The following is a 21,863-nucleotide window of genomic DNA, read 5'->3' as shown; positions in this document are numbered from 1 at the left end:
GAGCTGGGGCAACAGCTGACACGTTTCTATTTCTTATCCCTTAGGAGATAGTATGTTTGCTGAAAAGTGATTTATTCTGAGTGAGCTCCAAAAAATCAATAGATCGGATGCGGTAACCACAGGATTCTGCTGCCCAAAGTGGAACAAAAGTCACATTGCATGGTCCCTCACCAGCATCATCTCTCTGGCTTTCTCTGGGTTCTGGTCTTTGAGCATCGTGATTGGCCGGATCATGATGTACCTCCCAAGCTTGTGTAGGAGTTTAGTCATCCTGGCACACCGGCACTGTGTTGGCAATGTAAATTGAACTGTGCATGTGCATTTCAAAGACCACTAAAAAGTTTGTTTCATTGCAGAAGAGACATTGTATGTCTCTTCTTCAGTGAAGAGCCTGTCTGCTCATATTTATTTTAATTTAAACTTCAGTTCACTTTAATATATGGTGAACTACCTCAGCTGCAGCTTTATTCATTTTTCTTTGTGCCTGCCATGAATCACAGGCAAAAGGCACAGAGCCAGACGGAGCGGCTCTGTGCCTCGTAATAGCTGTGATGGGCAATGACAGTGATCACAAATGTAAACACAGTTTGAGTTTATATTTAAGAGCCCATCCCTACTTTTCTGCTGCTGATACTTTGGGTAACAATGCTCCTACTGACCATCAGTGAGGTGGTACACTGATCAGCAAGGGGAACACATTGACCAACACTGAGCAGCAAAGGGGTACACAGGGGGCATACTGACCATAAAGGAGGCACAATGACCACCAACGAAAGGAGGACACAGACACTGACTGCCATTGTAAAAAGGACACATACCCTGAAAATGTAGAGGAGCATATACCCTGACAACCAATTCATAGGGGGAACAGTCACTGACCACTGAGTCTGGGTATTTTTCCTCCTGGGCTTTTTTTTCTCCTACTGATCACCCTTGTTTTTCCCTCCCATTGAAAACCAACATTGGGCAATTTTTCTTCTCCCTGGCCTTTAATTTCAGATATTGTTTCCTCCCCAAGACCATAAATTGCAGATATTTTCTACTCCTGTTGATCACTAACCCCAGTCACCCATTCCTCCTGCTGACCAGCAATATAAGTGGCATTATGACCTATACTGCTGATTGCTGCACTATATACATTGGGGGGGGGGGACATATCAGAACTGGAACAGACTCAATATTAAGTAGCTGCACATGGCAACCATTCCGCTTTTATCTCCAGGTTGATCAGTTAAAAGGGGTTGTAAACCCCTCTCTAACTTGTACCTATAGGTAAGCCTATAATAAGGCTTACCTATAGGTACTGTAAATATCTCCTAAACTTGCACCGTTTAGGAGATATTTACTTTGCATGCAGCCAGTGACATCACTGGCGCATGCTCTCTGAATTAATGGCTGCCGGTGCCATTCCTTCAGAGCCCTGTGCCACTCGCAGGAGTAATGTAATCGCGGCTCCGGCCAATCAGATGGCCAGAGGACGCAAACCCGGAAGTAGGGCGGCTGAACATGTCGGCCGTGTCACCAGCAAGCAGGCGGCACTGCAGGGGCTTCGTTCTAAGGTAAGTATTTCATAATGAGCTAGTATGCAATGCATACTAGCTCGTTATGCCTTTGACTTTCAATTGTTTTTTTTTTCTGAGGCTTACAACCTCTTTAAGCTTTGAAAAGGAGAGATAGGAGCCAATTGGCTGCCATCCACAACTGCTCCACATTCTGGCTGCTCCAGTTTTGATAACTTCCCTCACTGTATTGTACATAAGAAAGTGAATAATACAGTTCATTACATACCCCTGACCCCTATACTCTTTACATTACACCCTCCTATCCCTTGCACTGCACACATTACCTACTCCTGTCTCCCCCACTGTGTACATTATATACTCATGATCCTTGCACTCTGTATATTAGTCTTCTGACCCCCAAACTTTGTACATTACATTATCATTGTTCATTGGCTGAAAGTTGTACTCAGTATTTGAAACGTCTTCTTTTTTCCATTTTTGGCCTTGAGTTGTCTAACTCTTTTGGTTTCCCATTTCCGCAGTTTGCCATTTGGTGACCTGTTTTTTTGCACACGAGTTTCTTAGTGCTGAATCTGTTTCATGAGCATTTTCACTGTTAGCAATTCATGAAGGGTGTCTCAGATACTCTTTAGAATTACTTTGGGCTGCCACACCAAAATTGTTGGTACTTGTGTCTGAGACAGTTACAGGAAACTGTTGGAGCCTGATACTGGGGTTGATGCATATTGGACTGGGTGGTTGTAGTCTGATGGGGAATTGAGAGATTAGTTCCTCATCGGGTCCACCTTGCTGTTGAATAGCCACTATTCAGTCTAACAACTGCTTTCAAATCTACTCTCTGTTAACCGCTGTCAATCAAAAGTAAGATGGACCTGATGGAAAAGTAGTCTCAGGTTCCACCTATCCAATGACTGGTTCCCCAGCCAACTTTGTTTCCATTTAAGTTTGGGCCAGGGAATCTTCAGGCCAACAGCTGACTCGGGCCTGAGGATAGAGCCCTGTTTGGGGCGACAGACAAATCCTACTCTTCTCTGTATGTCAGCTCAGAGCTGGTCTGAAGTTTGCAAACCTTCGAACTGGCAGTAATCCATTAAGATTCTGTTGCGGCCTGGCACCATGTACTTAGAGAGGAGGTACAGGCTCCTTCAGGAAAATTAAAAGTCAGCAACTACAAATACTGTAGCTGCTGACTTTTAATATCAGGACACTTACCTGTCCAGGAATCCAGCGGTGTCTTCATCCCAGCCAATTTTTCCATCGGCTCTCAGGTGCTGCCACCGCCATTGTTTGTAAGGGAAACCAATAGTGAAGCCTTGCGGCTTTACAGCCGATAGACATGTGCAATTCGCTTCGTAATGAATATAAATTCTGACAAATTTTGTATCTTTCAGGCATTCGCATGCATCCGAATGTCCGAAGAAAAAAATAACAAATTTCAGCTAATACAAAAGAAATGATTAGTTAATTCGTTAAAGGTCTAATGAAACAGCAGGTTGACTTGGAGTAAATCTTACAGCTCAGTCAGCTAATACTGGCAAAGTGCATTCCTGAGAACTGAGTGAGAAGGGTGTTTGAGCAGAGGAGACGAGTTTTGAGAAGTAGCAGAAGAGATATTGTGTGTGTGTGTTTGTGTGTGTATGCTAATGGATCTAAACATCAGGTTCCTCCTGGTACCAGCATCAGTGACACAGAACAACCATTGGCAAAGTGCATTCCTGAGAAGGGTGTTGTATTGCATTTGAGCAGAGGAGATGAGTTTTGAGAAGCAGCAGAAGAGACATTGTCATTGTGTGTGTTAATGTAGTCAATAAGCAACAACTTTCAGAAATACGATTCGTTATCACACAAATATATATAAAAAATAATGAATTATCCAAAAAGGAAACAATTAAACAATAAAATGAATCGATTCTTTATAACGAATATCTATACTCTACAGAATTAACAAATTATCCGAAAACAAATTAATGTAGCATATAACAGAACAAAATTATAAATTTCATGAATTTCATGAAAAGCAAAACAAAACAAAATTTTCCGCCGTGCACAAGTCTAACAGCCGGTTTCCTACTGCGCAAGAGTGAAGTGCGCTGCTCTTTGTTAATTGCCCAGCGGTGGGGGAAGGAGGAGAAAGGGGCAAACTTCCATGGTGAGATCACCCTGGAAGTGGGATCGGATATCTGTTATAACCAGGTACCCGCTCTCCCCTCCCCCCGAAAGGTGCCAAATGTGGCACCGGAGGGGGGGAGGAGGCAAATGGGTGAAGCTTCGCTTTAAAGTAGCAATATTTAGAATGACCTGGCAAGGTTAACGAAATTGCCCCTGAATAGGGCGCAGGTAGTTGTAAAGGAAACTGATTAAAAAAGCAATGGTAATGCTTTATCGAATTCCCCAGTATCTGTGTTTCTCTTATATTTATCTACAAGGTTACCTTTAACATATTCTATGGTAAGCTCATCCTCTGAGTGACCATCAACTACTGTAACAAGTTTCTCATAGCTGTCCAAGAGACCATTGAGTAGCAGCTCTGCCTCTGGTGGTTAATAATCATCACGCATCCTTTCTGACCTTTTTCTTTTTCAAAGTCCCTTTTGCTGTAATTTGCAGCAGTGTTTAGTACGTTGACTATAGCCGGTCCATAACCTACTGGACACATAGCTGAGACTTTCTTGCTTTCTGAAAACAACAGAAATACAGAGAGACAGGAAAGTACATTATAGCCATGTAGTTCCAATAGAAAGAAAATTAGATGGTTAATGACTAGAATAGTACCACTGGATTGGCGTAGGGCCTATATTTAGAAAGGGATCAAAGTCTTTACCAAGTAACTTTTGACCTGTTAGTTTAGCTTCTATATTGGGGAAGACACTGGAGAGTTTAACAAAAGACCACATAGATGAGTTCTTGCTGGAAAAAAGTATTTTAAGCAACAGACAGCATGGATTCATGAAAGACAAAGGTTGTCAAACAAACCTGATTTTTTATTATGAGGAGGTAAGTAAAACCTTGGACAGAGGGGTGGCTGTGGACGTAGTATACTTGGACAGAGGGGCATCTGTGGACGTAGTATACTTGGACAGAGGGGTGGCTGTGGACGTAGTATACTTGGACAGAGGGGTAGCTGTGGATGTAGTATACTTAGACAGAGGGGTGGCTGTGGGCGTAGTATACTTAGACAGAGGGGTGGCTGTGAACGTATTATAGTTGGATTTTGCAAAAGCATTTGACACAGTTCCCCACACATGGCTAATGTATAACGTAAAGTCTACTGGCTTGGAAAGATCGGTTTGTAATTGGATAGAAAATTGGCTAAAAGATAGAATTCAGAGAGTAGAGGTTAATGATTCTTACTCTGAATGGTGTAAGGTTATCAGTGGTGTACCCCAAGGTTCAGTGTTGGGACCCTTACTTTTTAATATCTTTATAAATGATATTGGGTCTGGGACTGAAAGTACCATTTCAGTCTTTGCAGATGACACCAAGCTTTGCAGTGGAATAACTTCTTTACAGTATGTCGCCAACGTACAAGCTGATCTCAATGCACTGTTTATTTAGGCGACTATGTGGCAAATGAGGTTTAATGTTGATAAATGTAAAGTTATGCACTTGGGGGCTAAAATATGCATGCATCATACATACTAGGGGGAGTCCAACTGGGGGAATCAATGGTGGAGAAGGATCTGGGTGTTCTGGTAGATCCTAAGCTTAATAATACAGTAGCATGCAATTCCAAGCTATATTTTACAAAGCAAGCAAAGTCCTTTCTTGTATTAAGAGATGTGTGGACTCCAGAGAGAGAGAGATATACTTTTGCCCCTGTACAAATCATTAGTAAGACTTCATCTGGAATATGCAGTTCAGTTTTGGGCACCAGTTCTCAAAAAGGATATCGGGGAATATGAGAAAGTGCAGAGAAGGTCAACCAAACTAATAAGAGGCATGGAGGAGCTCAGCTATGTGGAAAGAATAAAGGAACTGAATTTATTATCTCTTGAGAAGAGGAGATATGATTAACATGTACAAATACATAAGGGGGGATATGATCACCATGTACAAATACATAAGTGGTCCATATAGTGAACTTGGTGTTGAGTTATTCCCTTTAAGGTCATCACAGAGGACAAGGGGACACTCCTTACATCTAGAAGAAAATAAATTTCTTCTCCAAATACGGAAAGGTTTCTACACAGTAAGAGCTGTGAAAATGTGGAATAGATTCCCTCCAGAGGTAGTTCTGGCCAGCTCCGTAGATTGCTTTAAAAGAGGCCTGGATTCTTTCCTAAATGTACATAATATAACTTGGTACTAATATTTATAGGTAAAGTTGATCCAGGGAATATCTGATTGCCTCTCGGGGGATCAGGAAGAAATTTTTCCCCTGCTGGAGCAAATTGGATCATGCTTTGCTGGGGTTTTTTACACCTTCCTCTGTATCAACTGCGGGCAAAGGATTGTGTATATGAGATTGTATGGTTGTTTTCTTTAATAGTTGAACTAGCTGGACTTGTGTTTTTTTCAAACTGGCTAACTATTTAACTATGTAACATTATGCAAGCATTTTAGCGGATACTACCACCTAGTATGAAAACTAATATTCACAGTATATTATGTGAGAATGGTTGTTGCACTTTTTCATGAATAAACAGCTTGCTAACATAAACAATACTTAGTAATGACAATACTTTATATGCTAGGCTTTAAGATGGTCGGATTTCATAAGCCTATCTAACCATTCATTGTGAATGACTGCCCTTTACTGCATGTTTCTTACATGTTATTTGAGGCTGAGTAGCTCAGCTCTAAAAGGCAATGGGATTGATTTACTAAAGGGAGATAAACTGCACTTTGCAAAGTGGAGTTGCTCCAGAGCTTAGTAAATGAGCAGAAGCTCTACTAACTTCCATCATCCAATCATGTGCAAGCAAACATGCTGTTTTCTTTTTTTATTTTTCTTGCACGTGATTGGGTACTCTTTGCAAAGTGAAGCTTTACCTCATTTACTAAGCTCTGGAGCAACTGTACTTGCAGGGTGCAACTACACTTTGCAAAAGGCACAGTCTATTTGTCTTTTGTAAATCAACCCCATTGCATCTAATCGCCACCCCATCACAAAAGAACTTACCGGAAGACACTGCTTGAAGCAGGATGATCCCCAGAAGGACGGAGAGGGCCCAAACCGTGGATGTTCTCATGGCTGCTTATCGGAGTGAATATCTGTGCTGTAGTTCCTTCCATAGAATTTATATCAGGAACTTTGATGGGAAGAAAGTGACAGAACAGGAATAGGAACTGGTTTTGTTTCTTATTCTGCAATTCTCTTCTATGAGGTGTAGAGCATTCAGTATTACAGCATATTTCTGGTTTCCTGATCACAGCAGCCACGCCAGTTGTTTTATAGCAAGTATCAATTATCGTATGTCTCTCCAATTACTCCCTTTCCTCATACTGAAAATTATTAGAGCAACGATGTTGTTGGTATATTGGGCAGAAATTGAGGTCAATTCGCTAAGCTTTCTGCATGCGGTAAGGGTATCATGTAACTCATTTGAGTAAATTATTGCATGCGGTAAATAAAGTCCAGTTTATTTAAAAAAAAATATATATATATATATTTTACAGTAAACAATGAAAAAAGAAATTACAAAAAATTGTGCGTTAATCTGTAAAGTCCAATTCACAAACTAAACAGGAACTAAAAAAAAGGTGCGATATTTAATACCACTCTTTTGGTGGCGGTAACCAGTGCGGTACTAGAAAGAGGGGCCTATTCAAACCCTCAGAAAGGGACATTCCACCCACAGAGAGCCTAATTCCACCCACAGAACACCCACAGGAAGGGTTACTATTCCACCCACAGAAAGGGGTGCAATACTACCCTCAGCGAGGGGTCTAATTCCACTCACAGAACACCCACAGGAAGGGGTACTATTCCACCCACAGAAAGGGGTGCAATACTACCCTCAGAGAGGGGTCTAATTCCACTCACAGAACACCCACAGGAAGGGGTACTATTCCACCAACAGAGGAGCCACAGGAAGGGTTGCAATACTACCCTCAGAGAGGGGTCTAATTCCACCCACAGAGGACACACAGAAATTTGACACTATTCCACAAACAGTGGACACACAAAAATGTGGCATTATACATCATGAGTACACAAGTATTTATTTTTTTATTAAATCAAAAAGGCATGACATGCAGTGCAAATTACATAGTTACATAGTTACATAGTTAGTGAGGTTGAAAAAAGACATCAGTCCACAGGGCCGGTGCTAGACTATTTTACGCCCTAGGCAAGACCAGCTACTTGCGCCCCCCCCAAAAAAGGGAAGGGGTTAAAAATTCCTCTATGTCATACCCAGTAACCCTGATCTGATGGTTCCTCCATGTTATGCTGTCATACCCAGTGACCCCCATATTCCTTCATGTCACACCTGGGGACCCTAATGTCCCTCCATGTCACACCCAGGGACTTTGATGTTTTTCCATGCCACACCCTGGGACCCCAATATTCCTCCATGTCATGCTGTCATACCCACTGACCCTGATGTTCCTCCATGTCACACTTAGGGACCCCCGCGTTCCTCAATGTCATGCTGTCATACCCAGTGACCCCAATGTTCCTCTATGTCAGACCCTGATGTTTTTCCATGTCACAGTTGGGGACCCTGATGTTCCTCCATGTCACACCTGGGGACCCTGATGTTCCTCCGTGCCACACTTGGGGTCCCCAATCTCCCATGGCACACCCAGGGACCCCAATTCCTCATGGCACACCTGGTGACCCCAAACTCCTGTTACACCTGATGACCCCTATCCTCCATGTCACACCTGGTGACCCCTATCCCCCATGTCACACCTGGTGACCCTGATTCCCTTTCATACCAGGGATGCTCCATGTCATACCCAGGGACCCCGATCCCCTGTTCTGGGGACACTCACTGGGCAGTATGAAGAGAGTGGCCCACACTCTGCCCTCCTTGACCATGATCCTGCTGATTCCTTCTCCCAGGACCCTCCTCTCCTGGACCACAGTGCTCACCACAGCTCCAACTGGCTCCTGGTGGAGGGAGAAGCAGCAGTCAGAGAGCTACGCATGTCCTTCATCACCAACCTCCTCAGACCATTCTGGTGCCTCATCGCTTCTGCTCCAGTAAAGGTTCCGCCCTACAGTGCCGAGCTCCGGCTCAGGTTCAGCTTTCCTCTGCTCCCTTCTTAATACTGACCCAGGGAAATGAACGGCTGCCTACAAACTCAGTGCAGAGAGTCTCTTCCTGCCTAGGGTTAAGGCCGCTCAGCTCCAGCCAAAGAGGATCATCATGCAGGCAGCACTCTGGGGGGCTCCCTTCCTGCCTCTTGGGGCCCCTCCAACAGTACTGGAAAGCCAGGACCTGGTAGTTCCGCCACTGCCCAAGACACCTGGCATCTTCCTCTGTCCCTTCTTCCTCCCCCACTGCCACCCCTCCCCTCAGCTCACAATAATCATTCATGATGGGGAGAGAGTGCCGACTCGTGGCTGCGCCCCTAAGTGGCAATGCGCCCTAGGCGGCTGCCTAGTTTGCCTAGTGGAAGCACCGGCCCTGTCAGTCCATCCAGTTCAACCTATGATGTGTGTGTGTTTGCTGTTAACCGTACATTGTATACCCTTATATATTGTGGTCTTTAAGGTGCCCATCTAATAGTTTTTTGAAACTATCAATGCTCCCTGCTGATACCACTGTTTGCGGAAGAGAATTCCACATCCTTACTGCTCTTACAGTGAAGAACCCCCTGCGTATTTTAAGGTTAAACCGCCTTTCCTCTAGTTTTAGTGAGTGGCCACGTGTCTTATTGTATTCCCTTTCTCTGAATAGGTTTTTCCATATGCTAGGGGTTCCAGTACAGTATTTGTACATTGATATCATATCCCCCCTCAATCGTCTCTTCTCCAGAGAGAATAAGTTCAGTGCTTGTAGTCTTTCCTCACAGCTGATGCCCTCCATTCCCCTAATTATTTTTGTTGCCCTTCTCTGGACTTTCTCCAGTTCCAGCACATCCTTCCTGAGGACCGGTGCCCAGAACTGGACAGCATACTCCAGATGTGGCCGGACCAGAGTCTTGTAAAGCGGGAGAATAATCTCTTTATTTCTGGAGTGAATTCCCTTTTTTATACATTCCAGCATTCTGTTGGCTTTGCTTTCAGTGGCTTGGCATTGCATGCCACTGCCAAGCCTGTTGTCTACCAGTACCCCCAGGTCTTTTTCCATCCTAGACTCACCCAGAGGTTCCCCCCTCAGTGAGTAGCTTGCTTTCTGGTTTCTGGCACCCAGGTGCATTACTTTACATTTATCAACATTGAACCTCATCTGCCATGTAGTTGCCCACCCCATCATTTTGTTCAGGTCCGCTTGTAAGGTTTCCACATCCTGCATAGAAGATATTGGCATGCTTAGTTTAGTATCATCCGCAAATACTGAGATTTTACTCGATATCCCCTCCTCCAGATCATTTAATAATAAATTAAACAGGATTGGCCCCAGGACAGAACCCTGGGGGCCCCCTGCTTTCCACACCCGCCCAATCTGAGTACTCCCCATTAATCACCACCCTTTGCAACCTCCCCTGGAGCCAGTTCTCTATCCAGGTACTCACCTTATGGTCCATACCTACCTTCCTTAGTTTGAACAGTAAGCGTTTGTGGGGAATGGTGTCAAAGGCCTTTGCGAAGTCCAGATATACCACATCCACAGGCTTACCTTTATCTAGGTGGCAGCTCACTTCATCATAGAAGGTTAATAGATTGGTTTGGCAAGAACGATTTTTCATGAATCCATGCTGATTACTACTAATAATACCGTTTTCATTACTAAAGTCTTGTATGTGGTCCCTTAACATCCCCTCCAAAATCTTGCAGACTACTGATGTTAGGTTGACACGGCCTATAGTTACCTGGGATATATCTCGGCCCCTTTTTAAATATTGGTACCACGTTGTTTTTTTTTCAATCAGCTGGCACCATACCCGTCTGTAAACTATCCTTAAAGATCAAGAATAATGGTCTGGCAATCACCTGGCTGAGCTCTTTAAGAACCCTCGGGTGCAAGCCATCCGGTCCCGGTTATTTATTTATGTTAAGTTTCTCTAGTTTAGTTCTAAGTCTATCTTCTGTTAGCCACGGCGGTATTTCCTGAGGTGTGTTGTTTAGTTTGGCCTTACAAGCTGGGTTAGTGTAGCCTCCTGATTCTTTTGTGAAGACTGAAGAGAAGAAATTATTTAACACTGCCGCCTTTTCCCTGTCCTCTGTGGCCAAAACTCCCTTATAGTCTTTTATGAGGCCAATGTGTTCTGGCCTCGCTTTCTTACTGTTTATATACTTAAAGAATTTCTTGGGGTTCTTTTTACTCTCTTCCGCTATATGTCTCTCGTGTTCTATTTTAGCCGCCCTGATTTCGTCTTTACATTTCTTATTACACTCTTTGTAATGCTTGAATGCAGCCAATGACCCCTCAGTCTTAAAGGCCTTTCCTTTAGCATTAATATGCATTTTTATGTTGGAGTTTAGCCACCCAGGGTTTAGTTTTGCTCTTTTAAATTTATTTCCCTTTGGAATGCACTGACCAATCCCTTTGTTTAATATGCTTTTGAAGCACTCCCATTTCTCCTCCGTGTTCTTTGTTCCCAGAGTTCTATCCCATTTTATATTTTCTAGCAGAGAGCGCAGTTTTGGGAAATTGGCTCTTTTGAAATTCAGTGTCCTTATATTGCCCTTGTGTTGAGTATTACTATAATTAATACTGAAACTAATTGACCTATGGTCACTGTTTCCTAAGTTGTCCCGTATTTCTATATCCGTGAGCAGGTCTGAATTGTTGGTAATCAGTAGGTCAAGTACCGCATTGTTTCTTGTCGGTGCATTCACCATCTGACCCATGAATTTATCCTGCAAAACATTTAGGAACTGCCAAGCCTTGGCTGAGTGTGCGGTTCCTTCTGCCCAGTCTATATCTGGATAATTAAAGTCCCCCATTATAATGACATTTCCCATCCTTGCTGCCAATCCTATCTGTAAAAGGAGGTCCGCCTCCCCCTCCTCCCTCAGGTTGGGGGGCCTATAGCATACGCCCAATATTACCTTCCCCACAGTGCCTTCCATTTGAAGTTCTACCCATAGGGATTCTGCCTCGTCCATAGCTCCATTATAAATATCATTCCTCATATTTACCTGTTCTTAATATACAGACATACCCCTCCCCCTTTTTTACCTTCTCTATCTCTGCGATAAAGGGAATACCCCTGAATGGTCGCCATCCAGTCATGAGAGCTGTCAAACCAAGTCTCAGTTATCCCCACAAAATCTAAGTCCTCCTCAAACATCAGCAGCTCCAGCTGTCCCATCTTGTTAGCCAGGCTTCTGGCATTGGTATACAAGCCTCGTAATTTTGACCGGTTGCATATATTCTCATTTGATGTTTTTAGACTGCTCTTGTGATTTCTCCCCATAACCCCCCCCTGGGTTTAGGAGCTTCGAACACCCTACCGCTAATGTCATGTCCCCATTTCTGCCCTCTGGATCTTGCTTCCCACTGGCTAATTCTACATCTGTACCCTCCCCCTATCACCTAGTTTAAAAGCCCCTCTAACTTTTCGGCCATCTTCTCACCCAGTACGGTTGCACCCTCCCCATTTAGGTGCAATCCATCCCTACCATAGAGCTGGTGGCCGACTGAGAAGTCGACCCAGTTCTCCAGGAACCCGAAACCCTCCTTACTACACCAGCTCCTCAGCCACTTGTTAACTTCCCTATTCTCTAAATGCTAACAGCGGCTGAAATGTAACAAGAACTTTAATACATTTTTTAAAGTAATCTTTTACAAAAGGGCAACAATGGAGAATGTCACCCATGACAATTACTCCAGCTATAAGTGACCTCTTGAAGTGGCCACTGTAATACTTTTGGTTATATATACCATTACAAAAAGGTAAATTTGGATAGGAACATGAAAAATAAATAAAAACATTTAAAAAAAATTAAAAATAAATAAAGTCCAGTTTTCTTTAGTGTTCACAATATAAACATAGGCAGCAGTACATAATTGGGCCAAAAACACAGAAAAGAGCACTTTCAATGACTCTAGTAGGCCATACATTTACAAAAAAACACATTTCCTGATGGATTTAGTAAAGGAGCTTGGATTACCAAACATCAGGAGAGATTTGAGAAGGTAATTCTGCCTTCAAATACAAATTACTGAAAAAAAAAAATGTTAGATTAAAAATAGCTTTCTGCAAAAGAAAAATAACAAACATGTTAAAAAGTAAAATATTATAAGGAAATTACCTTAAACAACTCTTAACCCCCGACACGTGCGATAAATTACCGCATAAGAAAATGCAGTAGTTACCGAACAACCGAAAAATACCGTATTCGTTATTTAACGCTAAATTCTTAGAGAACGGAACTTTCACAACTAAATTAATGCCTTGCGTTATTTTACTGCATTTTATTTGCCGTTCTTTAACTCTTAGTGAATTGACCCCATTGTGTCATTATCACGCACGTTCATTAAATTTCTGGCTTCACCTGTTATTAAATCTAAAGATATTGTCACTGTCCTCCAAAAGAAGAAACCAAATTATCTGGAAGTCCAGGTGTAGAATTGTTTTGGGAGAGGGCAGGAATACATTCTACTATGGGAAAATCTCCCTATTGGAGTACACAAGGCTTATGAGGAGCTACTGGGGGGGTTTAATACCAAGGCCAACCCGCAACCCAAATATCAGTTTTAGGTGCTGAGAGACTTTGGAGCGTATCTAAAGCCAAAACTTTGTACAACATATTTTATATTGGAGAGTTTGCTGTTGATCTGTCACCTCTATTCCCAAAGCCCAGCAGGCATGCTGGTGCATGTATTCCCTTGGCTTTACCTTGCAAGGTTCTGTTGTTACCTGTTAGCCCCCGTTCACACCGATGCAACTTTTTTTTTAACAGAAACGTTTTTATTAATTTCAAAAGCAAGTTACAAACAAAAAATACAGAGCTGTGTTCACAGTGGACAAAATCATAGGCAAGTACAAGGGCAAGGTACAACATATGCACACAGTAACAGAAGATCTCCCACACCTGCAATAAAGGCACAATATAATTGGGAGGATTCCCATCACCCCCCCACCCAAGCAGCCACACACCCCCAGCCGGGGTCAGTCACCCCAGCGGGGTCGGCAGCCAGAAGCTACGCCAGCCATAGGGACAGCAAGTGAAGGACGACACCACCCAGTAAAGGGACCGCAAATCCAGAGAGAGAGAAGGGGAAGGGGGGAAAGAGAGGGGGGAGGGGGAGAAGGGGGGGAGGGGGAGAAGTGGGGAGGGAGGAAAGGGACCCCAAAGGGAGCCAAGCACAGCAAAGCAGAAGAGAGGAGGTCAAGAGAGAACAGACAGAGGAGAGAGCGCAGGAGGGGAAGGGTCTATCCCAGCCCTCCCCTAGCCACCCACAAATCCCACACCTTGTCAAATTTTTGAGGACAACCCCTGCTCATGTAGGTGAGTTTATAGAGCGGCAATACAGAGTCAACCAGGGTCCGCCACCTCTACAGTAGCGGAGGGTCAGCCGATTTCCAAAGTAACAATATAGTTTTCCGGGCATAGAACATAAGATAAAATATAAAGAGCTGCGTGTGCCTCCTGTGAGAGACCAAATCACAAAAACCCAGTAATGAGACTCTGGGATCAAGGACCATGCCAAGAATCCCCAAACCCTCAAGCTCACCAACCACCTCCCACCAAAACCGCTGAGCAACAGGGTAGGACCACACCATGTGGAAGAAGGTACCAATTTGCCCACAGCCCCGGGGGCATACATCCGAACTACCAGGGTATATCTTGGCCACTCGCTGAGGGGTATAATAGGCCCTATGGAGAAATTTTAGTTGAATGAAGTGATCCCTGGCCGAAATCATCCCAGAGATATACCCACCCAGTCCCTCCTCCCAGGCCTCCTCATCAAGGGACAGGATGTCCTCTTTCCAAAGGGCATAGAGTCGGGGGCTTACCCCGTCCACCTTACAAGTGATTCTAAGGTACACAGAAGACAGGATACAGTCAGCGCATCTAGTTGACAGGAACCGCTCCACCGTATTAGAGGCCAACGTGACAGCCCGCGGGTATTGGGTCTGCAAGTCATGCTTCAGCTGGAGGTAGCGAAACAGCATAGAGGAGGGGAGAGCATAGGAAGAGCGAAGCGTCGGGAACGGGAGAATCACACCCTCAGGCATCACCTGTTGTAGTCGAATAATCCCGAACCGGTGCCACAGACCCGGGTCTGGGATGGACTGGAGGTGCCGTAGCCTGGGGTTACCCCAAAGCGGGGTATGCGGGGAGACAGTGTCGGGGTCACCGACCACAACCGACATCTGCCCCAAACCCTGACTGTTGTCCGCATAGGGACAGTCAGCTGTTGGTGCACCCCAGGGCCACGGTACACCAAGTGACCAAGAGCAGTATAAGAGCCCATGATTGCCCCCTCCAGACTCACCGCCGGGTTGTCCCGGGGCTGTGCGAACCACCACCTCACCGTGACCAACACCGCCGCCCAGTAATAATAGCGAAAGTTGGGTAATGCCAGCCCACCCAGGGACAACGGGAGTTGCAGGGTAGTTTTCGCAACCCTAGGGACAGCCCCCGCCCAAACAAACTCTATCACCACTTTATCCAGTTGCCGGAAAAAGGCGCACGGAATAGGCACCGGGATATTACGGAAGGCATAAAGAAATTTAGGGAGAAAAATCATTTTAAGTAAATTAATCCTTCCTGTCAAAGGCAACGACCGCGAAGTCTGGCAGCGGAGCTGCAATTGCTGCAAAATAGGAGTGACATTATCATCCAAGTATTTGGTGACATCCCGCTGTATTTCGATACCCAAGTAGCGAAATTTCGTAACCCACTGTAGAGGCAGATCAGGGGAGGAGGGAGGGGGAACCGCCGGCAAGGAAAATAGTAGGGATTTGTCCCAGTTAATGCGTATACCAGAGAACGAGCCAAACCGCTCAAAAATCTGAAACACCAAATTCAGGGATCCCGCCGCATCAGGGAGATAGAGAAGGGCTTCATCAGCGTACAGTGTAATCCGTTCAACTAAGGGGCCCATCTGCAGACCGCAAGAGGATAGCCAGGGGCTCCATCGCCAGAGCAAAGAGACCCGGGGACAGTGGACAGCCCTGCCTAGTCCCCCTATGTAGTGAAAATGGAGGGGAGAGGGAACTATTAGTGCGAACCCTAGCGCGCGGGGCTGCATAGAGCAGTCTCACCCAGGAGATGAATTTCGGGCCAATGCCAAAGCGACGTAGGACTTCCCAAAGATAACCCCACTCGACAGAGTCAAAAGCATTCTCTGCGTCCAGAGAGGCCACGACCCCACCCGAGTCCGACAACACTGCATGAGAAACGTGGGTATAAAGGCGACGTATGTTGATGTCTGTCCCCTTGCCCGGCATAAAACCAGTTTGGTCCCCATGGATCAGCGACAGAATAACCGAGTTCAAGCGTTGCGCCAGAACCTTCGCCAGAATCTTGGCATCCACATTGAGGAGGGAAATCGGCCTATACGACGCACAACGTTCGGGGTCCTTCCCGGGATTGGGTATAACGACAATGACTGCCTCCGACATAGAACAGGGTAAGCTATTCGAGTCCAAGGCCCCTTGCAGCAGGGAATGAAGGCGCGAGGCCACCAAGTCCAAGTTGGACTTGTAAAACTCCACCGGTAGCCCGTCCGGGCCCGGGGCCTTACCGGATTGCAGAGCCGAAATAGCCTTGAGGGAAATTGGGCCATCCAATTTGACCCTATCCGCCTCCGACAGCTGCGGAAAATCCAGGTTGTCAAGGTAGGCCGCGAGGCGCTCCGGGGGGTAAACCACCCGGGAGCGATAGAGGTCCTCATAGTAGCTCGCAAATTGGACATTGATGGCAGAGGGATCCGAGTGGCAGCACCCCGCATCATCTTTGATGTTGGCAATCAGCATAGCTGGGGAGCGCTCCCGAGACAACCATGCCAACATACGACCCGCCCGTTCCCCCTGTTCAAAAACGCGCTGCGATTGTGACAGCAGGCGTTTCCGACAAGCCGTGGCCCTCAGCAATGCTATCTCTCGATGTACCCACACCGATGCAACTTGTCATGCAATTTGACAGATCCAAATCGCATGACAAGTCACACCCTATTGTCGGCAATGGAACTGTTCAAATTGGCCCGAAGCTGACTGTGTGGTGCCACACTGATTTGAAAAAGTAGTTCCTGCACTATTTATGGCAATTTAAGTGCAACTTGCATAAACATCTGTGCATGAAGTCACAAGGATGTCAGCCAAATTGCACCTGAAGTAACTTAAAAATCGTGCAATTTCTAGTGAAGTCGCATGATTTCAAAGTCAGATTTGGCATGTATTCAAGGCTGGATAACTACCTGTTGTTGATTCAATTGGCTACACACCCAGCCCAGCCAGTGGCGGAACTACCAGGGTTGCAGTAGTTGCATATGCGACTGGGCCCTGGCGTTCCGCCACTATAGGGGGGCCCGCCGGCTGCTGCCGCCACTTCTAGGCAATGATTGGGGCAATATGTCTCGGACATAGTTGTACACTGTGGGCGCCCCATGCCGCCCCCGCCACCGCCGCTAATTGCAGGCATCATGTCATTCGGGACATTATACACTCACTGCTACTGGCACAGCGCTCTGCCCATTCCTCCAAGCACATCAATGATGGGAGGAGGAGAAAGTAAGCTGATCAGCTGATGGGCCAGTAGAGTGAAGGGAGAGATCTCCCCTGCGTGAGCCAATGTGAAGACAGAGTCCCCATGTCGAGAGAGCTGCTACTGGAGGCACTGTGAAGCCAGGCTGGGAGCGTTGAGCAAGGAGGGGGATCGACTGCCACTGAGAGCAGGTGACTGCCAGTGTCACCATCCCATCCACCTTACCATTCCTCTGCCACTGATCCCATCCCGCTACCACCATCCCTCTGCCACTGATCCCATCCCTCCCACCATCCCTCTGCCACTGATCCCATCCCTCCCAACATCTGATCCCATCCCTCCACCACCATGCCATCCCTCCCACCATCCCTCTGCCACTGATCCCATCCCTCCCAACATCCCCCTGCCACTGATCCCATCCCTCCACCACCATCCCATCCCCCACCATCCCTCTCCCACTGACCCCATCCCTCCATCCTATCCCCCCCATACCTCTGCCACTGACCCCATCCCTCCATCCTATCCCCCACCATCCCTCTGCCACTGATCCCATCCCTCCACCACTACCATTCAATCCCCCCCATCATCCCTCTGCCACTGATCCCATCCCTGCATCCCATTCCCCCCACCATCCCTCTGACCCTGATCCCATCCCTTGACCACCATCCCACTGCCCACACCATCCCTCTGCCACTGATCCCATCCATCCCCCACCCCCCCCACCATCCCTCTGCCCCTAATCCCATCCCTCCCACCATTCCATCCCTCCCACAATTCCTCTGCCACTGATCTCATTCCTCCCACCATCCCTCTGCCACTGATCCCATCCCTCCATCCCATCCCCCCACCATCCTTCTGCCACTGATCCCATCCCTCCATCCCCCCCAACCACCCTGATCCCATCCCGCAACCACCATCCCAACCCCCACCAATCCATCTGCCACTGATCCCATCCCTCCATGCCACCCCCCCACCATCCCTCTGCCACTGATCCCATCCCTCCACCACAACCATCTCATCCCCCCACCATCCCTCTGCCACTGATCCCATTCCCCACCAACATCCCTCTGTCACTGATCCCATCCCTCCACCACCATTCCTCTGGCACTAATCCCGTCCCCCCACCACTATCCCTCTGCCACTGACCCCCCCCACCACCATTGATCCCACCACCGCCACTGATTTCATTCCCCTGCCACTGATCCCATCCCTCCCTCCCACCACCACATCTGATCCCATCACCCCCCTTACAACCACTACTGCCACTGATCCCAAGGGGGCACTCAGGAGGATGTAAGGGGGCACTCTGCATGTACTGTTTTAGTACCTCCAGAGTGTCCCTTTATATCTTCCAGAGTGCTCCCTTACATTCTCAAAAATGCACGCTAGTAATAGTAAGGTCAGCGGCAGAACTACCAGGGTCTTAAAGGTCGCACTTTCCACTGGACCCTGACGATCCACCACCATGTGGGGGCCTCAAGACAGCAGGAGGGGGCTCGCTGCAAAACATGAGAAAGGGCCCCAAGATAGGTTCGGAGGGTGGGGCCCTTTATTGTTTCTTGCATCTGGGCCCTTAAGGCTGTAGTTACGCCTCTGAGCTCAACCAAACCATCTTCCCTTCTATTTAAGTTAGGCTCATTGCTTAGCAGCAGCAAGTATTCCTAGTACCAGGTTCTCTAGTGACTTTATATTTCCAAGAAGATTCCTAGTATACCCCTCGTTTCCTGATGGTGAAGATTCCTAATGACCCCCTGTGCTTCCTTGTGTCACTGGCTTCTGGAGAACTTCCAGGTGATCCCTAGACCTTTAGTATCCTACTTTCTGAGTGATTCCTTATGACCCCAAGATTCCTAGTGTTACTGTAATTGGATCCCCTTGTTCCTAGTGACTGTTCATAGAGTCTTCCAGTGGGTTCTGTAGCAGAGCGTCCCAGAGAGAGCCAGGAAAAGTCCTGTTCGGGATTTATACATCCCCCAGGTATCTCTCGTATACCTTTAGGGATCTCTGATCCATGATCCAATTCGGATCTTGGTCCTCTTCCCCAGGCCAATTTAAACTCACCTGAGACAGCCAGCAGCTCTCTCTCAGCCTGGGAACACAGACAACGTTTGTCTAGGAGAGCGGAAGGTCAGTAAAACTACCAGTTTGTGTCTTTGGAAGCTGACAAGCTGTAGGCTTGCTCAGTCTGTGTTAGTTAGGGACTGCATTGTGTGTAGTAAGCGCCGGGACACGGCTAGGCTTTTGTTTATTATTATTATTACTGCTTGTTTCCTAAAAAGGCACTGTACAGCACCTGTATATAGACTTGTATATAGCACCAATAAACACCGCACTGTTTGTCACTATCTCACTGGATTTGGTATCTGTGCCTGAAAGACTGCTTATCACAGGGAGCTTTGCACCTGCTACCTGTTCCCCAGCTTACATATGGTGGAGGCCTGCGGGCAGTGGTAGTAAGTTACTACTTAAAGGGCCAGTACCTGGAGTGACTAAACATGGAGGAAATCCTCAACCAGTTGGTGTTATCCAACGCTGCACAGCAGCAAGCGAACTCTTTGTTTAAACAACAGATTGGTGTTGTACAAGAACAAACGAAGCAAGCAAACGCTCTACAACAGCAAGCAAACTCTTTGATTCAACAACAGATTGGTGCTGTACAAAATCAAACCCAGTTGATGTTTGAAAAACTGGCAAGTGCTGCAGAAGCAGACAGAAAGGTGCTGGTTGAGGTGGTGCAGACACTTGCACAGGAGTCTGCTGTGAAAACAGAAACAGTTAGAGACCGCTCCTCAGCCATCCGTGTTGGTTGCTTCCTGTCCAAGATGACTACTGATGATGACCCAGAGGCCTTTCTGGTTACGTTTGAGAGAACCGCTGAGAGGGAAGGCTGGCCCAAAACCCAGTGGGCAGGATTGATCGCTCCCTTACTTACTGGAGAATCGCAGAAGGCCTATTATGATTTGGAGTCTGTGGATGCAGGAGAGTATGAGAAAGTCAAGCAGGAAATCCTGGCGCGTCTCGGTGTCAACTTGGCCGTTCGAGCCCAGCGGGTCAACAGCTGGTCCTTCTGAAATGAGAGGCCCCCAAGATCACAGATGTTTGACCTAATCCACCTGACGAGAAAATGGCTACAGCCGGAGTCCTTGTCTGGGCCACAAATAGTGGAGCGTGTAGTCATGGACCGGTTCCTGAGGTCATTACCAACTCCTTTGCAGAAGTCAGTGAGTCAAGGAGACCCCAAGTCGGCGGACAACCTGGTGGAGATTGTTGAGAGGTACTATGCTGCAGAGAACCTGGTCACCACCCCTACAGCCGTGCGGACTTTCCACCCAAAACCACGGTCTCCCCAGGCAACCGGTAAGACTGTTCCAGGGGAAGTGGGTGGTCAGCATGGCAAGGAGACAGGGGGGAGGATTTTTGGTGCCAGAGCTGAAGTTTGGCTTCCCAAACAAGGGAAGCCACTGTCTGTCAGCAAACCTAACTGGGGTAACATCCGGTGTTTCCGTTGTCAGGAACTGGGACATGTTGCAGCAATCTGTCCATTGACAGATGAACCCATGCAGTGTGATATGTCTCTGAGAAGGCAGTCTATGTTTGCTGCTGTTTCATGCGCTGCTGCGCCAGGTGTAGGAAAACACATATGCCAAATGACTGTTAAAGATAAGCCTATTGCAGCCTTGCTGGACTCGGGAAGTCTGGTGACTTTGGTTAAAGCAGAAATGATTGAAACTGTGAATTTAAATGCTAAAAAAGTTGCTGTGATCTGTGTACATGGTGATACTCGGAAGTATCCTATAGCTACTGTTAGCTTTGAAACTGACTTAGGTACCGTGACCCATCCGGTTGGACTTGTACCCCACTTAGTGCACGAGGCCATCATTGGTAGAGACTTCCCTAAGTTTTGGGAACTCTGGGACCGTCCTGACTCGGTCACCGTAACTGACTCAGTGGCGGAGCCAGAACTCCTGGCCTGCACCGACCATATGGGTTCAAGGGTTTCCTCTCACGGTTCCCCGGATTTTCCTTTCTCTGTTATGGCAGGAGAACTGGAGGAGCCTGAGGAAGTCCCCACAGCCAGTCAAGGTGGACAATCTTCTGCTGACCCTGAGGGTACATTGGAGTTTGCTGATCTTAATGTGCACAAGGAAAACTTTGGTACCGAGCAGAGAAAATACCCTACCCTTGCCAGGGCCTGGGAGAATGTAGTAATGGTTAATGATGTACCTGTCGAACCAGGGGACAGGCCCTGTTTTTCTTTTTTCAGCAGCAATGAGGATTTATTGTATCGTGTATATAAAAAGAACTATGAAATTGTTGAACAGTTAGTGGTCCCTAAGCCTTACAGACGAGTGGTGATGGAATTGGCTCATGGACACTTACTAGGAGGTAATTTAGGGGTTGAAAAAAACACTGAAAGGGTGTTACGCAGGTTTTACTGGCCTGGGATACAGAAAGATATTGACAATTATTGTCAATCTTGTGCTGTATGTCAGATGTCAGCCCCACAACCCCACTTCCGAAGTCCTTTAGTGCCCTTACCAATTATTGAAGTGCCCTTTGAGAGGATCGCCATGGACCTCGTAGGTCCACTCCCCAAGTCTGCCCGGGGTAATCAACAC

This window comes from Pelophylax lessonae (genome assembly GCF_965119305.1).
Source record: "Pelophylax lessonae genome assembly, chromosome: 3".
Taxonomy (NCBI): domain Eukaryota; kingdom Metazoa; phylum Chordata; class Amphibia; order Anura; family Ranidae; genus Pelophylax; species Pelophylax lessonae.
The sequence above is the reverse complement of the archived record's forward strand: the minus strand, read 5'-3'. Positions refer to the sequence as shown.